The sequence below is a fragment of the Magnolia sinica genome, chromosome 6 (genome assembly GCF_029962835.1).
Source record: "Magnolia sinica isolate HGM2019 chromosome 6, MsV1, whole genome shotgun sequence".
NCBI classification, from domain to species: Eukaryota; Viridiplantae; Streptophyta; class Magnoliopsida; order Magnoliales; family Magnoliaceae; genus Magnolia; species Magnolia sinica.
The window spans coordinates 18,403,479-18,424,109 of NC_080578.1; positions in this window are offsets into that span (position 1 = coordinate 18,403,479).

The following is a 20,631-nucleotide window of genomic DNA, read 5'->3' on the forward strand; positions in this document are numbered from 1 at the left end:
TCATGGTCCGTCTCTTATGGGCCTTCAAAGGACGGCCACAGACCGTCCTTAAAAAGGACTGTCATGGACCATCCCTTATAAGAGGGTCAATATACACCTGTTACATCATCATATTCTTCCTGATATACACCTGTTATATAATATATTTCATCATATTCACATTCACATCCATCTAAACCTAAACTACGTAAATCCAACATAAACTACATTCATCCAAACATAAACTACATCCATCTAAACCCAAACTACGTAAATCCAACATAAACTACATTCATCCAAACATAAACTACATCCATCCAAACACAAGCAATCTTATCCACATTACATTCATCCACACATAAATACATATAAGTTTAACATCATAAATAAAAAAAGAAAAAAAATCAGCAACAATTTTTTTTTTGTCTTTCACCTGAAAAAAAAATATATTAAACCAACAAAACATTATAATTCAGAATCACGAAGAATTGCATAAACTTCTTCCAAAAACGTAAGCACTTTTTAAAAATAAAACTGATCATTAAAATAGGTTTAGGTTTAGGTTTTAGGTTTTAGGTTTAGGTTTAGGTTTAGGATTAGGTTATAGGTTATAGGTTATAAGTTTAGGTTATAGGTTATAGGTTATAGGTTAAGGTTTAGGTTATAGGTTTTGGTTTAGGTTTAGGTTAAGGTTTAGGCTTAGGTTATAGGTTTAGGTTAAGGTTTAGGTTTTAGTTATAGGTTATAGTATATAGGTTATAGCTTTAGGGAATTGAGAATAGGTTAAGGTTAAGGTTTAGGTTTAGGAAATCGGGTCCGAGTTCGGGATCGGGTTTAGGTTTGGGTTATCAAGTTTAGGTTTAAGTTTAGGTTAGGGAGTTGAGATTAGGATTAGGTATAGGTTTAGGTTCAAGGATTTGAAAATACATTTCGATTTTAGGTTTAGGTTTAAGTTTTAGGCTTATGTTTAGGTTATAGGTTTAGGTTATAAGTGCAGGTAATAGGTTTAGGTTTATGTTAGGTTATAGGTTAAGGTTTAGGTTTAGGAAATCGGGTTCGGGTTCGGGATCGGGTTTAGGTTTGGATTAGGGAGTTGAGATTAGGATTAGGTGTAGGTTTAGGTTTAGGGATTTGAGAATACATTTAGGTTTAGGTTAAGGTTTAGGTTTAGGTTTAGGTTTAGCTTATAAGCAATAGGTTTTAGGTTTAGGTTTAAGTTATAGGTTACAGGTTTAGGTATAGCTTTAGGCTTAGGTTTAGGTTACAAGATAAAGGTTTAGGGAATTGAGAATAGGTTAAGGTTTAGGTTTAGGAAATCGGGTTCGGGTTCGAGATCGGGTTTAGGTTTGGGTTTTCAAGTTTAGGTTTAGGTTTAGGTTAGGGAGTTGAGATTAGGATTAGGTGTAGGTTTAGGTTTAGGGATTCGAGAATACATTTAGGTTTTAGGTTTAGGTTAAGGTTTATGTTTAGGTTTAGGTTTAGGTTATAAGCTATAGGTTTAGAAAATTGAGAATACGTTAAGGTTTAGGTTTAGGTTTAGGAAATCGGGTTCGGGATCGGGTTTAGGTTTGAGTTTTCAAGTTTAGGTTTAGGTTTAGGTTAGGGAGTTGAGATTAGGATTAGGTGTAGGTTTAGGTTTAGGGATTTGAGAATACATTTAGGTTTTAGGTTTATGTTTAGGTTATAGGTTATAGGTTTAGGTTAAGGTATAGGTTTAGGTTATAAGCAATAGGTTTAGGGAATTGAGAATAGGTTAAGGTTTAGGTTTAGGAAATCGGGTTCGGGTTCGGGATTGGGTTTAGGTTTTGGTTTTCAAGTTTAGGTTTAGATTTAGGTTAGGGAGTTGAGATTAGGATTAGGTGTAGGTTTAGGTTTAGGTTTAGGGATTTGAGAATACATTTAGATTTTAGGTTTAGGTTTAGGTTATAGGTTATAGCTTATAGGTTATAGGTTTAGGTTTCGGTTTAGGTTATAAGCAATAGGTTTAGGGAATTGAGAATAGGTTAAGGTTTAGGTTTAGGAAATCGGGTTCGGGTTCGGGATCGGGTTTAGGTTTGAGTTTTCAAGTTTAGGTTTAGGTTTAGGTTAGGGAGTTGAGATTAGGATTAGGTGTAGGTTTAGGTTTAGGGATTTGAGAATACATTTAGGTTTTAGGTTTAGGTTTAGGTTATAGGTTATAGGTTATAAGTTTAGGTTTAGGTTAAGGTATAGGTTTAGGTTTCGGTTTAGGTTATAAGCAATAAGTTTAGGGAATTGAGAATAGGTTAAGGTTTAGGTTTAGGAAATCGGGTTCGGGTTTGGGATCGAGTTTAGGTTTGGATTTTGAAATTCAAGTTTAGGTTTAGGTTAGGGAGTTGAGATTAGGATTAGGTGTAGGTTTAGGTTTAGGGATTTGAGAATACATTAATGTTTAGGTTTAGGAAATTGGGTTTGGGTTCGGGATCGGGTTTAGGTTTGAGTTTTCAAGTTTAGGTTTAGGTTTAGGTTAGGGAGTTGAGATTAGGATTAGGTGTAGGTTTGGGTTTAGGGATTTGAGAATACATTTAGGTTTTAGGTTTATGTTTAGGTTATAGGTTATAGGTTTAGGTTTAGGTTTAGGTATAGGTTTAGGTTTCGGTTTAGGTTATAAGCAATAGGTTTAGGGAATTGAGAATAGGTTAAGGTTTAGGTTTAGGAAATCGGGTTCGGGTTCGGGATCGGGTTTAGGTTTGGGTTATCAAGTTTAGGTTTAGGTTTAGGTTAGAGAGTTTAGATTAGGATTAGGTGTAGGTTTAGGTTTAGGGATTTGAGAATACATTTAGGTTTTAGGTTTATGTTTAGGTTATAGGTTATAGGTTTAGGTTTAGGTTTCGGTTTAGGTTATAAGCAATAGGTTTAGGGAATTGAGAATAGGTTAAGGTTTAGGTTTAGGAAATCGGGTTCGGGTTTGGGATCGGGTTTAGGTTTGGATTTTCAAGTTTAGGTTTAGGTTTAGGTTAGGGAGTTGAGATTAGGATTAGGTATAGGTTTAGGTTTAGGGATTTGAGAATACATTTAGGTTTTAGGTTTAGGTTTAGGTTATAAGTTATATGTTTAGGTTAAGGCTATAAGTTATAGGTTTAGGTTAAGGTTTATGTTTAGGTTTAAGGATTTGAGAATACATTTAGGTTTTAGGTTTTGGTTTAGGTTATAGGTTACAGGTTTAAGTTTAGGTTTAGGTTTATGCTATAGGTTATAGGTTTAGGTTAAGGTTTAGGTTAAGGTTTAGGTTTACGTTTAAGTTTAGGTTATAAGCTATAGGTTTAGGGAATTGAGAATAGGTTAAGGTTTAGGTTTAGGAAATCGGGTTCGGGTTCGGGATCGGGTTAAGGTTTTGGTTTTCAAGTTTATATTTAGGTTTAGGTTAGGGAGTTGAGATTAGGATTAGGTGTAGGTTTAGGTTTAGGATTTGAGAATACATTTAGGTTTTAGGTTTATATTTAGGTTATAGGTTACAGGTTTAGGTTAAGGCTATAGGTTATAGGTTTAGGTTAAGGTTTAGGTTAATGTTTAGATTTAGGTTTAAGGACTTGAGAATACATTTAGGTTTTGGGTTTAAGTTTAGGTTATAGGTTACAGGTTTAGGTTTATGTTTATGCTATAGGTTATAGGTTTAGGTTAAGGTTTAGGTTAAGGTTTAGGTTTAAGTTTAGGTTATAAGCTATAGGTTTAGGGAATTGAGAATCGGTTAAGGTTTAGGTTTAGGAAATTGTTCACTCCCCAAGTATAGGGTTGTGATGTAGTAATAAACTCGGTAAGACCGAGGTCGAATCCACAGGTACTGTACGTTATCTGAAACCAAGTAGAACTAGAACTAGACTAAGATGTGACCTAAACCAAATAGAATTTAAGGAATAATGTGTGGAATAATTATCTAATAACTTAAGGAATTTAAAGGAAGGAAACTAGGGATTCAGAGGATCCACTTGTAGGGATCAGGGAGATCTTATGCCTGCATTAAGAATCATGGAAATCAAACTGAACTTACTTATGATATAGTTTTCAAGAGGTGAATGGTATATGAATTAGAATGGATTCCATCACCAAACCATGCCCGGGAGACAAAGTAAACAACAAAATTAAACTAATTACCAACCAATCAATCAATGTATGAAGGCTATGAAAGGTACCGTCATCCGACCTTACCTAGGAGACAATGATGAACAACAGGGCTTCCTGACTTCATAAACATAAAAAGGGGAAAGAAATATTCAGAGCCATTGCAAACCCATTGTAATTTCAGTCACAACAGACCATTAAAGACTAAGAAAAGTATTCCTTATAATAATCACTAAATCAAATTCAGTTTATGAAATTTAAAGGCACAAAGTAGAATCTCCCATCTCGCTACAGGCGTCACCTCTTAGCCCTAGCTAAGAGGTTTAGCCTAGCATGATCATGCTAGCACCACAGAAAAACAATCAAAGGAATAAAAGGAAAAGAAAACAAGAAACAAAAAAAACCCGGATCGTCCAGCCGAATCCCTCCTGCTTCTTCTTTTCTTCCGTTCCTTCAAAGCTAAGCTTTCTTCATTTTGTTCACGTTCCAGCCGTGCCTCAACTGAGCTCCCTCTCACCAAGCTCAGCTACCCAAGCTTTCTTCCCCAAAGAATCCCTTCACTGTTTTCCTCTTTCCTCCAAGCCAAGACCGCCCCCTGTCTTCACGTCCCTTCCAGCCTTCCCACCAATCAAGCTCAAATCCCCCTCTTTCACATGCGCCAGCCTCCTTTAATGCTCCTCCCGGAACTGCTTTTGAGTCCTGCTAGAACTAAGCTGCGGAAGCTGGAGACTCCAAGCAGCCCTCTGCTGCGAGATACCTCACGCAGTCAAGAGTTCGCCGGTTCTACTCTTCTTTTTCTTTGCTTTCTTTCCAAAAGGACAGCGTCCTCTGGGAGATTCTTGGCCCACCTACATGATGAACGGTTCAGATCAGCCGTCCGACGGCCTCCAAGGATGTACAACATGTTGCAGAAGTCGGACAGCATCCAGCTGCGAAACAGGACGTGCTCCAATCACGCGGTGCTGACGGTGGGGCCCACTACATCGTTTTATGAGAAAATCCACTCCGATAATCTGGTCAATCACGAGATTTAAGGTTGGGAAAAGTTGATTTCGGATCAGATTCGGCGTGACCTATAGGAGAAAATAGCTGCGGAACTTTGTAAAGCAGTCTGTTTGTGACCGTTGAGATCAGCACGTGTGCTTGCATGAGTGCACACAGTCAGCATGGAGTCAACCATATCGAGCCCCTCTGCATGATGGACCGCACGGATCGTTTGCATGGGCCATGATGAAGGCCCACTAATGACCAAACGGCGCCCCTGTTTCACGCCAGCAGAAGCGGAGTTTGCTGTTTCATCTTTTATTCGGTTTGAGAGTCGGTGGGGTCCACACACTTGGTGTCTCAGAAATCCATTACGTCCATTATCTTCTCCTCATAAAACCGTTGTGATATGGTCGGTTTTGGATTGGTTTGAGCGTGGCCCATTGCATTTTTAAACCGGCCGTTCATCTTATGTTTGAACGGTAATCTGCCTGTCCGTACGTTCATGGGTCGAAAAGGACACCTAGGTGACGATTACGTCTACCCAAGAGATTTAATAGACGGTCTGGATCATCCATTTGGATGATGACTGGGCCGTATTACTGAAAAACGGACGAACAGTGTCCGTGCGCTGTTATTGTAAGAAGGAGACGTCCCTGCCATGCCATGCACTCTTAGTGCAAAAAGTGTACTATGTACACTGGATAATGATTATGAGAAATCCACACCATCCATCTTGTTCTCCATTTCATTTGAGCCGTGGAGGCCGAAGTTAAAGCGTATCTGGACAGCGGGTGGGCCCCAGGATTTTATGAACTGATCTGTTAGTTCAGCCACTTTCACAAGGATCCAATGGCTGAAATTTGACGTGTACGGTTAGTTTTTGGTCCTTGAGCCATGTATAAAGTTTCGAGCCAAACAGATGATGGAAACCCAGTGATCTTGCATTCTGGCTGACTTTCGAGCTTCAGTTTCTCGAATTTCTCGGATCTCTGTCGTGTAAATCCGTTGATCTTGCTCCCCTGGGGTCCATCCCTTGCCTTGGTGATTCTAGAGCGTCAAATCCATGCATTTAGCACCCTTTTTTCAGTTCATGCTCGTAAATACACCTTGCATCACAAACACGATTAAACCGGTGCATTAAATAGTATCATGTCCATAAATTCAGGTAAGAATTGGGGTCTAGTATGCAGTTTTGGAAATCGGGTTCGGGTTCGTGATCGGGTTTAGGTTTGAGTTTTCAAGTTTAGGTTTAGGTTTAGGTTAGGGAGTTGAGATTAGGATTAGGTGTAGGTTTAGGTTTAGGGATTTGAGAATACATTTAGGTTTTAGGTTTAATTTTAGGTTTTAGGTTATAGGTTTAGGTTAAGGTATAAGTTTAGGTTTCGGTTTAGGTTATAAGCAATTGGTTTAAGGAATTGAGAATAGGTTAAGGTTTAGGTTTAGGAAATCGGGTTCGGGTTCGGGATCGGGTTTAGGTTTTGGTTTTCAAGTTTAGGTTTAGGTTTAGGTTAGGGAGTTGAGATTAGGATTAGGTGTAGGTTTAGGTTTAGGGATTTGAGAATACATTTAGGTTTTAGGTTTATGTTTAGGTTATAGGTTATAGGTTTAGGTTAAGGCTATAGGTTATAGGTTTAGGTTAAGGTTTAGGTTTAGGTTTAAGGATTTGAGAATACATTTAGGTTTTAGGTTTAGGTTTAGGTTATAGGTTACAGGTTTAGGTTTAGGTTTAGGTTTAGGTTTATGCTATAGGTTATAGGTTTAGGTTAAGGTTTAGGTTTAGGTTTAAGTTTAGGTTATAAGCTATAGGTTTAGGGAATTGAGAATAGGTTAAGGTTTAGGTTTAGGAAATCGGGTTCGGGATCAGGTTTAGGTTTAAGTTTTCAAGTTTAGGTTTAGGTTTAGGTTAGGGAGTTGAGATTAGGATTAGGTATAGGTTTAGGTTTAGGGATTTGAGAATACATTTAGGTTATAGGTTTATGTTTAGGTTATAGGTTACATGTTTAGGTTAAGGCTATAGGTTATAGTTTTAGGTTAAGGTTTAGGTTAAAGTTTAGATTTAGGTTTATGGATTTGAGAATGCATTTAGGTTTTAGGTTTAGGTTTAGGTTATAGGTTACAAGTTTAGGTTTAGGTTTAGGTTACAGGTTTAGGTTAAGGTTTAGGTTAAGGTTTAGGTTTATGTTTAAGTTTAGGTTAGAAGCTATAGCTTTAGGGAATTGAGAATAGGTTAAGGTTTAGGTTTAGGAAATCGGGTTCGGGTTCAAGATCGGGTTTAGGTTTGGGGTTTCAAGTTTAGGTTTAAGTTTAGGTTAGTGAGTTGAGATTAGGATTAGGTGTAGGTTTAGGTTTAGGGATTTGAGAATACATTAGGTTTTAGGTTTAGGTTATAGGTTTAGGTTTAGGTTTAGGTTTAGGTTTAATTTAGGTTATAGGTTATAGGTTTAGGTTAAGGTTTAGGGAAAGGTAATAGGTTTTGATTTAGGTTATAGGTTATAGGCTTAGGTTTTAGGTTTAGGTTTAGGTTTTGATTTATGTTATAGGTTATAGGTTTAGGTTTAGGTTTAGGTTTAGGTTATAGGTTTTGGGATTTGAGAATGGGTTCGGGTTTAGGTTATAGGTTTTGGTTATAGGTTATAGGTTTAGGTTAAGGTTTATGTTTAGGTTATAGGTTTTGGGATTTGAGAATGGGTTCGGGTTTAGGTTATAGGTTTTGGTTTTGGTTTTGGTTATAGGTTTTGGGATTTGAGAATGGGTTTGGGTTTAGGTTATAAGTTTTGGTTTTGGTTTAGGTTTAGGTTATAGGTTTTTGGATTTGAGAATGGGTTATGGTTTAGGTTTAGGAAATCGGGTTCAGGTTCGGGATTGGGTTTAAGTTTGAGTTTTCAAGTTTATGTTTAGGTTTAGGTTAGGGAGTTGAGATTAGGATTAGGTGTAGGTTTAGGTTTAGGGAATTGAGTTTAGGTTATAGGTTTAGGGAAAGGTTAGGTTTAGGTTATAGGTTTTGGGATTTGGGAATAGTTTTAGGTTATAAGTATAGGTTTAGGTTAGGTTATAGGTTAAGGTTTAGGGATTTGAGTTTAGGCTATAGGTTTAGGTTTAGGTCTAGGTTTAGGTTTAGGGAATTGAGTTTAGGTTATAGGTTTAGGGAAAGGTTAGGTTTAGGTTATAGGTTTTAGGATTTGAGAATAGTTTTAGGTTATAAGTATAGGTTTAGGTTAGGTTATAAGTTAAGGTTTAGGGATTTGAGTTTAGGTAATAGGATTAGGTTTAGGTTTAGGTTTAGGGATTTGAGTTTAGGTTATAGGTTTAGGTTTAGGTTTTAGGTTTAGGTTTAGGTTTAGGTTTGGGTTTTGGGATTTGGTTTTGATTATATGTTTTGATTTAGGTTATAGATTATAGGTTTAGGTTTTAGGTTTTGGTTTTAGGTTTAGGTTTGGTTTAGGTTATAGGTTTTGATTTAGGTTATAGGTTAACGGTTTAGGTTATAGGTTTTGGTTTAGGTTATAGGTTATAGGTTTAGGTTAGGTTTTGGTTAACGGTTTAGGTTATAGGTTTTGGTTTAGGTTATAGGTTATAGGTTTAGGTTTAGGTTTAGGTTTAGATTATGGGTTATAGGATTTGAGAATGCGTTCGGGTTTAGGATATAGGTTTTGGTTTTGGTTATATGTTTTGATTTAGGTTTAGGTTATAGGTTTAGGTTTTAGGTTAAGGTTATAGGTTTAGGTTAAGGTTTAGGTTTAGGTTAAGGTTATAGGTATAGGTTATAAAATATAGGTTTAGGGAATTGAGAATAGGTTAAGGTTAAGGTTTAGGTTCGGGTTCGGGATTGGGTTTATGTTTGGGTTTTCAAGTTTAGGTATAGGTTTAGGTTAGGGAGTTAAGATTAGGATTAAGTGTAGGTTTAGGTTTAGGGATTTGAGAATACATTTAGGTTTTAGGTTTTACGTTAAAGTTTAGGTTTAAGTTAAGGTTGAGGTTTAGGTTATAGGTTAGGGTTTTAGGTCATAGGTTTTGGTTTAGGTTAAGGGTATGGTCCTGCAAAGCAAATATAGATATAAACACGGTCATCCGACACAAATGCCAAGCCCTTCCAATGCTGTCCATAAAAAATGGACAGATCATGGTCATAATAGTGGTTCCCTCTTTCCAGGGAACCCCGCTCTTCCGAATAGCTCCGACGCACATCCGGGTCCGCTCCATTAATTTCGATCAAATACATAAACACGGCATGTCCAAATGGCCAGGCCCCTCAAACTGTCCATAGGAAATGACAGCTTCATCATGGTCATAACGATTCCCACCTTCCGGGGACCCCGCTCAACATCCGGATAGCTCGACGCAGATTGGGTCTGCACCATCAATTTCGAGTTAATACATAAACATGGCATGTCCAAATGGTCAGCCACTCCAATGTTGTCCATAGGAAATGGACGACTTCATCATGATAATAACGGTTCCCACCTTTCAGGGACCCCCGCTCAACATCCGGATAGCTCCGACGCACATCCGGGTCTGCTCCATCAATTTCGATCTAATACATTTAAAAACAACATAATTATATCTAAAAGCATCTGGATACCTGGGGAAGGCCTCCCATATTCGTATTGTTGGTTACTCATCCCTTTGTCTACAAGCCACAATCGACCAACAATTTCTATCGCTACCTGTACTCTGAAACCAACACAAATATAACTGGGAAACAATATAAGGAATAAGAAAAAATGAATTTACCTTTAAAAAAAAGGATAAAATAAATTTATAAAGCTTTAAGCAAATGGGAATTAACCGTCATAACTATCTGCACTTTTTAGGTCATATTTGGAAATGTGGAGTCGAAGGAAAAGAAAGGAAGAAAATATATCTAACAATGGTTTAGGTTTAGGTTATAGGTTTAGGTTTAGGTTTAGGTTAATGTTGTAGGTTATAGGTTTATGTTATAAGTTTACCTTCGTGATTTTTGTGACTACAGCATGTCCCTAGTGATGAATGTTAATACATTAGTTAGAGTTATCAGTTTTACTTTGGATCAATATTAGTTCAATCACTGAATATCATGTGGGGACACAACAAATATTATTGATCATTGATGTTTTACATAATAACATAGAATACATGTCTTGGTATGCATGTATCTAAAAACAACAACACATGCACAAATATCCTTGGTAACTTGTGAATTTGAATGCTATATCACCCTTACGGCACTAGGTCATCAGGTGCTTATCCTGGAATTGGAAAAATGCGTATGCAAAAGCATTCTTATATGTGAATTAAAATACTCATTACTCACTTTTTGAATAATGTAATTTCTACTTCAAAAGCATTAGCTGAATGCATTCTAGATCTTCCTTCAAAACTAATATGTAAAGGATTTTTTTATATTTATAATGATGAGTTGATTTTGGTAATCAGTTTTTGATCTATCTAATTCTACTCTAAATAAAGCAGACCTTATGAGAAGCATTTACCTTGATTTTTTATTTCCATTTTTCATTTTTGGTGCAGTTCTATGTTTCCACACCAGGATTCTGCTTTTGTAATTACAAGTGGTGGTTTGTGCTTCTTGCCTTGTTTGGCTTGTGTATGTTTTTTGGCACCACCTCAGTGCCTTTCAATGAAAGTTTCTTGCTATCTTTCAAAAGAAGTGGTGGCTTGCGCTGTGAGTGATGTCAATGTGTGCCTCTACCATGGCTGGTCCCAAAGCCAGGGTAAAAGAGTAATAGTCATGTCAATTACAATTGCATGTCTTATCATGAATGAAACATCCTAACTAAATCCAAGATGAACAAAACATTGGAAAGCCATTTCCCAAAAAAAAAAAAAAGAAAGAGAGTGGAAAGAAAGTCAAAGAAATAAATAATGGAAACTATATATAGAGTGGAAAATTGAACTTACCTGACACGCATGCCTTCTTCAATATCTGTTGGTGAAGCTTTATCGCCCAAACCAACAACAAACTGCAGGTACAGAAAGAATTAGGTTCATCAAAATGTGCCAAGATTCTTAAGTTATACCAACCTGAAATAACAAAACATCACATAGAAAATATACCTTGGCAATTTGCTTAGCATTTATTACATACTTTGCTTCCTCAGAATTCTGGTTTATTATTTTTGTGCATCTTGCAACCTGCTCAAAACATAAATATACACATATGTAAGGTCAAACAACATACCATGTAGTCATAATCACATCTAAGCTCTTTCCTTCCTCGTGAAAAATCATGTTTATCAGCACTCAATTCCACTCCCATGCTATTCTTAGCTTCATGTGCCTCCACAGCATAATGAGCATTCCCATATCGTTGCACATAATGCTATTCTTAGCTTCATGTCCGGATTGATAAGATTGTCCAAAAACAGTTAAAGGTTGTTCATAATATCAAAAATATATAAATGAATAGAAAACACAAACATTAGCTTGATCCAAAACTTCTATGGCCTCTAAGAAATTTTAAATGGTAGAGATTCAATCGCACTATTTCCTGTGGTGTGGTCCACTTGAGCTTTGGATATGCTTCCTTTTTCTTCTTTAGACCTCAAATTATATGTTAGCAAGGATGAATGGAGTGAATAAAATAAATAAATAACGGTAAACCCCACAGAGCTTACTCTGGTAAAGGTAACGAGTAACTCACTTAAATGTAGTGGAGAAAGGTTTCCTTAAAACATTCATAATCAGTGTGGGAATTCCCACTGATTTTAGTAGAAACCAATGTGGGAATTAAATTCATTGATTTCCATTATGCATAAACCCAAAAAAATAGACTTGGGTTAACTTGATCCTGTCAAAACATGAAAACCAAATATTTAAACAGAAAATGCACATAAATTGGTAAAAAGGGAAAATTTTAATCACTATAAAAACTTGGAAGTCGATATTGCTTACATGCAAACTAAACTGTGAAAAACAAAAACACCAAAAATACAGAAAAATAGTAACCAAGTTCCTTTCTTGCATTAAAAGGAAAAGGAGAGGCTGCCATGCATGCTGCCCTGTTGAAAACCCAAGTTCCTTTCTTGCATTAAATTGGAAAGACTTGGGGCACAAGCTACCACCAGCAAGACGTTTCCAAAGGCTCCTAATCTTTGCTTATTAGATAGGTGCTAACAAACAACAAAAAAATGCATTTCCATTTAGGTCTTGTTCAGTTAGTGCAAATCAAGGAAGCAAAGCAAAACAAACATGCAACATAGGCAAGAGGTAAACTACATCAGCCAAACCCATTGCACTTGTTTGTTTTGCAAAATTTAAGTCTTAGAAAATGCTTTCCCTTTGTATTTGAAACTGTTTGGATTGCAATCTCACAAAATAAAACATTTTTCCTCCAAAATTGTCATTGAAAAATCACATCAAAAACAAACTCGTTTCCTTCATTTGAGCTTTTGAAAAAGAAATAAAATATATAGGCGGTACTCCCTTATCGAGGAAAATGCAAAGGCAAATAGTTTGCCACAACATCATCCACTTCATAAGCAAGTGTAAACATATTGTCAGCATAAATTAAATGCCTCTCCTATTTTAGGGGTCATTTGGATGGTGGTTAATGATTTACTAATAAATCATTTACAATGTTTGAATAGCCTGAAATTGGTATTAAAAATAATAACAATAAATAAATAAATAATTGAAATCTACCTCATAGGTTTTCATTCAAAAAAATAAAGCCACTGCCCTCTCCTCATTTACTAGTAAATGAAAACTCACCTTTTTGGTGGTAAATGGGAAGGGGGCTTTGTTAATAAATCATTTACAAGTAGAGAATGATTGCAAAGATCAAAGCAAAACCAACTAATGAAAGAGATAATATGACATTCAACAAAAAATGCACAACATAGTCAAATTTTCAATACACAAATCATTGCACAATCAATGGATTCTAAACAATGCCAGCCATCCAAACGATTGGACTTCTTATCCAAACAGATGCACACATTCTTCACACCACAGCCCATCGACGGTGAGGCCTGCCAAACAAAGTCTAGATCACCAAATATGCCCTCTAAATGTAGCAATACTTGTCAAACCAAAACGCAGATGCATGCATGCAAATGCAGTTTACCATATTATCAAGACTTCTCTAAATTCCTCATCCATAAATTAATAATTAAAAAGAACTTTAAAATTAAAAACATTTTAGAAAAGAGAGATGAAATAGCAGGATACCTCAGATGCGTAAACAAAGAAGCAGCTGCTATCCTTGATTTCAAAAACTGCCAACCTGACCACACCCTTAACGAAACCCTAGCCACACATCATGATGGGCCCCACAATCTCCAAGCACTTGGGCCCACCAATGCATGCACCTGATCTACCACACTCAAACTCCCCTGCCCAGGCACCGCCCCCCGCCTTCTCTTCCGTGACGAAGAACCGCTGCGGCATTCCCCAGGAAGGCCCTTTGTCTCTCCAGCAACCGCCTCTTCCGGATCAATCTCCATCGTTCGATTATTGCAGGCCGCAATTGGTAAGAGGAGGACGCCGGATTCGGTACGGAAGCCAATGACATCGGAGCTGGAGGAGAGGGAGAGGCGTAGACAGAGAGAGGGAGAGGCACAGAGACAGAAGGAGAGATGGAGGGAGAGGGAGTGGTTAGGGCCGGCGCCCTAACCCCTCTTTGTATCAGACGCGGATGAGTAGTGAGACTCGCTACTGAAGTGACATCACCAAGTTATGTGGGCCCCACTATCATGTATGTTTTGTATCCACACCGTTCATACATTTTTAGAGATCATTTTAGTGTATTAACCAAAGAATGATGCAGATCCAAGGCTGGAGTGGACCTCACCACAGAAAACAGTGGGGAGAGTGATGCCTACCTTTGAAACCTTCCAAAGGTCCATCATGATGTTTTTTTTTAGATCCAACCTGTTCATGTGTTAGCAAAGACATGGAAGAAGGGAAAAAACAAATATCAGCTTGATCTGAAACTTTTATGGACCTTAGAACTTTTTAATGGTGGGCATCACTCTCCCACCTATGGTGGGTCCACTGAGTTGATAATACTTTTATGTCAAAAAGTTTTTAGTGGTCGACATTCATTAACATTTTTCGGTAATGGTGGCCCACTCGAGATTGGGATATAACTCAAATTTTTTTTTTCTATTTCCAAAAATGATCTATAAAAATGTATGCATGGATGAAACACAACATCATGGTGGGGCCCCCACAAACACCACAATTTTAGGGGTTCCCTCCATTAAAACATTTAATTATTTTTGGGCCTAGATATGTGGTTTACAAATCAGCCATCATTATGTGGTGCCACGAATGGGGTATACCAAGTTTACGCATAAATTTTGGTCCCTTTTTTTAATGTTTTAGGCATGTCTTCACTGATTTTAGATGATATGGCCCACTATTTTTGAGATATCCATAATTTAAAAGGGGACCCATCAAAACAGTGTTGATTTACAACACACATCATGGGGGGCCCAACGACTCGACCTCATGGGAAGTTATGAGTCAGTTAAAATTTTATAATAATATATATAATATTTAAAAATTATTTAAAAACTTATGATGTATTTGTTATATCCACACCGTGCATCCATTTTGAGATATCATTTTAAGTCACGAGCCAAAGAATGAGACAGATAAAAATCTGTAGTGGACCCCACCATAGAAAACAATGGGAGGGTGATTCCCACCGTTGAAACTATCCTAAGGCCCATCGTAATGTTTATTTGAAATCCAACTGGTTCAAAAGTTTTAAAAAAATGGTCGTGGGGCCATAAATCATGGTGGGGCCCACACAACACCAACCACCAGCCATTGGATGGTGTAGGGGGAGTAGCTAATCTGTTCCCCTTACTTGTGGTGTGGTCCATTGAATCTTTAAAAATGGTTCATTTTTTAGATAATTCTATAAAATGATCTCGAAAAATGGATGAATGGTGTGTGTTGATCCCAAATTTTCAGTAAATCCAAACTCAAGTGGACCATGCCACACAAAATAGTGTGGAATAATGATTTCCACCATTGATACCTTCCTTGGGTCCATAGTAATGTTTGTCATCCAACATGTTCATAATATAAAAAAGATATGAATGAAGGGAAAACACAAATATCAACTTGATCCAAAACTTCTATCAAATGCACGGTGTTGATGTTCGACACACATCATGATGAGCCCTACAAAACTTACTAACATTAATTCTTAGAGTCTCAGGATGTCAATAAGTTAGGTCACAGTTTTGACTAAAATATTTGACCTATTTTACATGTCTGGTCCATTCACTCTATTTTACTGATCATTATAGTTACTCGCCCCGATCATGCTACATATGAGAAAGATATTGGGCAAACAAGATTGATCAATAATTTGAGTGAATTTTGATTTAAACATCTGAAGTTATTTACTCTTCAATCTGGACTGATCAGATTGTCCAAAAATGGTTAAAGGTTGTTCATAATATCAAAAATATATGAATGAATAGAAAACACAAACATCAGCTTGATCCAAAACTTCTATGGCCTCCAAGAAATTTTAAACGATAGAGGTTCAACCACACTATTTCCTATGGTGTGGTCCACCTGATCTTTGGATATGCTTCCTTTTTGTTCTTTAGACGTCAAATTTTTTGTTAACATGGATGAATGGAGTGGATAAAATAAATAAATAACAGTGGACCCCAAAGAGTTTAATTACTCTTGTAAGGGTAACGAGTAACTCACCTAAATGTAGTAGAGAAGGGTTTCCTTAAAACATTCATAATCATATATTGAGCCTGCCTAAATGTGATTCACATGTCCTGTGTCTCACTTAGATGAGGGGTCAGACCAAGTTTCAACCGCATCCAAGCCTGTATTAACTTATAAACATGTTGGATCTCAAATAAACATCATGGTGGGCCTTAAGAAGGTTTCAATAGTGGGTGTCACTATCCCACTCTTTTCTATGGTGTGGGTTCACTTGAACTTTGGATCTGCCCCGTCAGTCAGATGCACCATTCCATGGTAGGCCACGAGCTTAAAAATAAAGTCAATCCATGACTTGGGTGGGCCACACCACATACTATAGTTGAGAGGGTTACCGCCCATTAAAACATTCATAATCATTTATTGGGCCCACTGTTGAGGGTCAAATATTGCATATCGGACCAGGTTGTTACCTAGATTTACGAACATGAAACTGTTTAAACGCCCTATTTTAATCATGTTTGTGTCACAAGGTAGAGCCTGGACTGGGAAAAGGTACTAAAAGCATGGATTTAACAGAAATCACCAAGGCAAGCGACGGACCCAGGAGACCAAGATCGACGGATGTGCACGTCAGGGATTCAAGAAAATCAGCTCAAGTGGCCCGAAAGACATCTAGAATGCAAGATCACGGGGTTCCCACCATCCGTTCCTCTCGAAACTTTACATCGACCGATGACCATAAATTAACCGTACACGTCAAATTTCATCCGTTCAATCCCTGTGCAAGTGTCCCAACAGACAGATCAGCCCATAAACCCTTGATTTGGGGCCCACCTGCTATCTGGATATGCTTAAAAGTTGGTATTTACGCGTTAAATGAGTTGACAAAATGGATGGATGGATTGGATTTTGCATATACATCAAGGTGGGGTCCATTGTATGCGAGTGGCGTACAGAGGAATCATGCACTCGTCGTGCATCGAACGAACAGAGTCGGTCAGTAGGCGCTGACCCGACGTTCGTGTTTAACAAGGAAACAGAGACGCTGATTCGCAACAGGTTTTGCAAGTGGGCCAATATCAGTGTGCTTTTTCATGATCCGCACCGTTCAATGTGATCAGGAGGTCAAACCGACCGCACACTGATCTACGGTCCGATTTTTACGGAAGCAGTGCATATACAGGGAGTCCAAATGCCAGTCGGACGGCTAAAGAACAAAGTCAGTGGGCCGCAGTATCGGAAGTACAAATCATCTCCCTCTACACCGAAATTCGACTGCAAACCCAATGGACGGAGTGGATTTCCCAAAACAGAAGCTATGTGGGCCCCACCATCAGACAGCGTAAGTGCGTAACGCACTCTGTTTCGCAACCGGACGTTGTCCGGTTTTCACGGCGAGCTGTGCGCTCGTGGGGGCGATCGGACGGCTGATCTGAGCCGTTCATCATGTAGGTCTGCCACAAATCTCCCAGAGGACGTTGTCCTTTTGGAAGGGAAGCAAGTAGAAAATTTGGAGTCTGCTGATTTCTCACGCAAGACAGCCGCAACACCTGGGAGGCACTTTCGCAAATCGTCCAATCAAACAGGACCGTCCAATCAACAGTTTAAGAATAATTTGTCTGGTGGGCCACCAGACATCAGATGGCCAACAATCTGAAAGGTCTTGATGGTGGAAAATCCCATGATATCCGACTAAAATCGGATCAATCGCAACCCAAGGTTTCGCAGAACTGCTGCTGCGGAAGTCTCTTTGCGTAAACAAATCTTACGCAGGGGAGTGCGTAATCTCGAACCAACACTCAGCCGACTGAGGCTGGCTATAAGAGACAACGGAAGGGAAGGTGATTTGGGGGGGTGTTTTTTTGGCAGGGACGTGAGAAGCAAGACAGGAGAGTGCAGCCGTGAACAGAGGCAGAGCTCGGCTGGATAGAAGAAAAGAAAAGAAAAAAACATGGAAGGAGTAGGGCGGGGCGCGAGCAGAGGCTGACCTGGTTCTTCTTCTTCTTCTTCTTCTTCTTTTTAATTGGAGCTTAGCCCATTCATGGGTGGCTAAACCTCTTAGCTAGGGCTAAGAGGTGAAGCTTGTAGCGAGATGGGAGATTCTACTTTGAGCCTTTAAAATTCATAAACTGAATTTGATTTAGTTGATTATTAAAGGAATATTTTTCTTAGTCTTTAATGGTCTGTTGTGACTGAAATTACAATGGGTTTGCAATGGCTTTGAATATTTCTTTCCCATTTTTATGTTTATGAAGTTAGGAAGCCCTGTTGTTCATCATTGTTCCATGGGCATGGTAGGATGACAGTACCCTTCCTGATCTTCATACATTGTTGGTTGGTTGGTAATTAGTTTAATTCTGTTGTTTACTTTGTCTCCTGGGCATGGTTTGGTGATGGAATCCATTCTAATTCATATACCTTTCATCTCTTGAAAACTATATCAAAGGAAGTCTAGTTGATTTCCATGATTTTTGAAGCAGGCATAAGATCTCTCTGATCTCTACAAGTGGATCCTCTGAATCCCTAGTTTCCTTCCTCTGAATTCCTTAAAGTTTTAGATAATTATTCCACAATTATTCTTTAAATTCTATTTGGTTTAGATCACATCTTAGTCTAGTTCTAGTTCTACTTGGTTTCAGATAACGTACAGGTATCAGTCCTACTATAATTGAGAGGGTTACCATCCCATTAAAACATTCATAATCATTTATTGGGCCCACCTAGATGTGGTTCATAGATCCAGCCCATTCATTATATACGTGTGTCCCACTTGGATGAGGAGGCGGCCCAAGTTTCACACACATCCAAAACTCATGTGGGCCCCACCAATTAAATGCTTTTATATGTTTTAAGGAAGTCTTCACATAGTTTTAGATGCTATGGCTCACCTGAGTTTTGTATACGACTGATTTTTGGACGTAAATGGGACACATCAAATGCATGGTGTTGATGTTCTACATACATCATGGTGGGGCGCACACAAATTAACCTCATGGGAAGTTCCCAAGAGGTGACCTTATAGTACCATTTCACTATTTAAATAACTCCTTCATGGGTGTTACTCTAACCGTGTATGGCCCACCTTGATATATTTTATGTATATCGACATCGTCCATATATTTTTTCATCATATATTTAGGATGTGATTTTGAATCATAAGAACTCAATAATCTCAGGTGGGTCATGAAATCGCTCTTATGATGATTTTTTTCACCTTTGGATTTTGTTGTTTTGATGAGGCTGTATGTTGAATTCTAGGGGTTGTAGGGTTTGATTTTATTTTCTTGTTAAAGATTTTTCGATTCTACTAGTGGTGTTTGGAAACTAACCTCTAATATTAATTTGATTCCATTTGGGAAAAATTCTGTCTGTGTCATTGTCTTGTATTTCTGCAAGTTCTAGGGTTTCTAGTGAGACTTATGTGTTGTGTTTTACTGTTTTGGAGTCCTTGGAGCTAATATGTGGGGGCCGACTGTGGATGGGTGAAGAGCTGGGAATGCCTTTCAAGGAACAATCTCTGCCACCTGATTGGTGGACTTGGTACGATTGGATGGATGTCGGTCGTCTTTTTTTTTTTTTTTTTGAGATTCCATTTGGCTTAAACTATGTTTCAGTTCCTTTTTAATTAACAAGTAGCTTAAACTATATCTAAGCTGTGCAAGTTTACATCTCATTGCTTTGGAGATGAGTTAATAGCCGAAAAATGATAACATGAGAATGGCCTATACTAATGTATGCATTTGGTACCAATTCTTAATGTTGGCAACACCTGGCATACCTGTACCTCTCCAAAGGTCACACTGATTGGATGATCTTAACTGTCTGAAATTGCCGTTGGATTAATTTGGACCATTTTCTTTTTGACTATCCTGAGGAACATTGACTTGTACTATTCTTTTTAAACATCTATATGCTTCAATCTCCTTTGGTCTGCACTTGTGTTGAAGGGCACATCTATTATGTTGGGTAGAACACTTATTTTAATATCACAATGATTGGATAATCTCAACCATCTGATATTACCGTTGAATTTAGACCATTTTCTTTTTTACCAAGGTATTGAGGAACTTTGATTTGCACTCCTCTTTCTTAAACGTGTATATTTTTTTTAAACCTCGAGTTAACACTCTTCTTCTTCTTTTTCTTTTTCTTTTTTCTTTTCGCGTTTACATGTTTTTAATCCCACCTTGTGTATTGTAGGCCACATCCATTTAATTTGGTATAGATCCCTTTTTTAAAAAAATTTTCTTTTCAAAATACAAAATCTAGTTTTCTTTTTTAATATATATATATATATATATATATATATATATATATATATATATATATATATATATATATATATATATATAATTTACAATTTTGTTTAATTTTTTAAATTTTCTTTTTCAAAATATCATTTTTTAAATATCACTTTTGTTATATAACTTTTTAATTTTTCTTGTCAAAATACAAAATCTAGTTTTCTTTTTTAAAATATATATATTTTTTTTACAATTTGTCAATTTTTTCACAATTTTGTTTAATTTTTTAAATTTTCTTTTCAAAATATCATTTTTGTTATATAACTTTTTAATTTTTCATTTCAAAATACAAAATCTAGTTTTCTTTTTAAAATATATATTTTTTTACAATTTGTCAATTTTTTCACAATTTTGTTTAATTTTTAAAAATTTCTTTTTCAAAATATCTTTTTTTAAATATCACTTTTGTTATACAACTTTTTAATTTTTCTTTTCAAAATACAAAATCTAGTTTTCATTTTTAAAAAATATATTTTTTTTGCAATTTGACAATTTTTTTACAATTTTGTTTAATTTTTTAAATTTTCTTTTTCAAAATATCATTTTTAAATATCACTTTTGTTATACAACTTTTTAATTTTTCTTTTCAAAATACAAACTCTAGTTTTCTTTTTTAAAATATCTATTTTTTGCAATTTGA